The following is a 2,033-nucleotide window of genomic DNA, read 5'->3' as shown; positions in this document are numbered from 1 at the left end:
CTCCGCCGTTTCCTTCAGGGAGTTACAAACTTCGTGGCAAACTTAATATACCCTGTTCAGGGTATAAAAATATACGAGTTGTAATTAAGACCATAAACTACGTATTGGACGAAGAAAAAAATTGAAAATTGTATTTTTGTCAGACGTTTTTACAAAAAAATTAAATTTGTGGTGAAAATATATTGACTTTTTCTTTTAAATAGTTGTAATTGATAAAAACCTCTTTGTTCAAGAAATTGTAAATTATATTTCGAAGACTTGTGTAAAATTTCATTAAGATTTTTAAGTAGTTCTCGAGAAAAAGGCTTTTAAAGTTTTAAGTGACTATACTGCTGTATCTCCAAAACTATTACTTGGATCAACTTGACCATTACGACGTCAAAGGTGAACAATATTTTAGAGATGTCATAGGATTATATATATTAAAATGTGGAATTTTCAAATATAAATTTAAATGAAATACCTGGAAGCTAAATTTTTGATTTGAGAGTCAATAACGTGCCTTATTCGTTAAAAAACACACATTTCACAGTTGTAAATTGTTATGTACGTAAGCAAATTCTTTAAAAATAATATTCATTAAAAAAAAAATTAAAATTAAATTTCATAATTATTTTTATTTCACATTTTTTACTTGTTTTTTGTATAAATTACTTATTTTTATAAAGACATAATCAGCTATAACTTTCTCGTTTAAAATTTCATATGAATTATTTAAAATTTTTTTTTTTAATAATTAAAAATTTCATATGAATGTTATTCTTATTTAAAATTTTTTTTTTAATAATTAAAAATTTCATATGAATGTTATTCTTATTTTAAATTTTTTTTTTAATAATTAAAAATTTCGAAGTCCACTAAACTTAATGTTATTAAGTTTAAATTAAAATGTATTCTTTTAGGAAGACATACAATTTTATTTAAAAAAATTTTTTTTTTTAAATATTAATGAATCTTGGTCTACCTTTACCATTACTAAGTATATTGATGAATTTATGTATAGATTTTGTAAATTTTATCCCCCAAAGTACTTCCTTCGATAACATTGAATATTTTAAAATTTAAATAATGGCAATTAGCTATAATTTTATGAAGCAATTTTGCTAGTGTATGACAAGTAAATAAAAATATTAGTGTTTATATGGCAACATTACGGAATACTAGTTAAACAAAATACAAAAAGAAAAGAAATAATGAAAAATTATTTCAAAATTACTTATTTTAAAGAATTGTAAACATTTCTAGTTATTTTTCGAGCTTAGTGGCGCATAATTTGATCCTAAGAAGTACCCGAATCAACTATTATTAAAACAAAAATGTCACAAATGATAAAGCAAATAATTTTGTGCTCATAAAAATACCTAAATATAAGATTACCACTTTTTTGTTCTAGCTGAAATGTTTAAATTACATATTTGCAAAATTCGTAAAGAATTCCAAGAGAAAAATGATAAATATATACACATTATACAATTCCCTGCAGACGAGGAGGGGTCTTGGTACCTAAAATTAAAAAAAAAAAAATAGAAAAAATTTCCGCTTTTTACAGTTTTGCACATTTTTAATTGATATTTCAGTTAGACTATAAAAATTGTTGCAACTACAGCCAGTGTGGCTTTTACTTGGAGAATCTTCTTTCTACACAGTGTACCCTCAGTGCTACGCCACTGGCCGCTGCTTGTGCCCTATTCAGATAAATAATAAAATGCCCTCAGCTTCTGTAGCGCTCTCGTGCCCTATTCAAATAAAATTTCTTGTTGAACGCGGACAATTGCGCCTTATCATTGCGCGAGTACTTAAGCAACGTTCCACCGCCTTCGGTATTACATACCATATAACATATAAGGGAGAGAAAAGGTGTGCTCGGTACTATAGGGCCTCCAGAGGTTTCTGCTTTTGTACTCCTTCATTGTCTGGGTGTAGTAATGGTTCGAGTCTGCCTTCAGCCTTCAGTCATACCAACCGTTCCTCTCTAATTATTTTTAAGGACGCTGAATCAATGTTACCACTCTTTTCATGCTTCTCAAATTTAT

Source organism: Bactrocera oleae, chromosome 3, assembly GCF_042242935.1.
Source record: "Bactrocera oleae isolate idBacOlea1 chromosome 3, idBacOlea1, whole genome shotgun sequence".
Lineage (NCBI taxonomy): Eukaryota > Metazoa > Arthropoda > Insecta > Diptera > Tephritidae > Bactrocera > Bactrocera oleae.
This window is presented reverse-complemented; position numbering follows the sequence as displayed.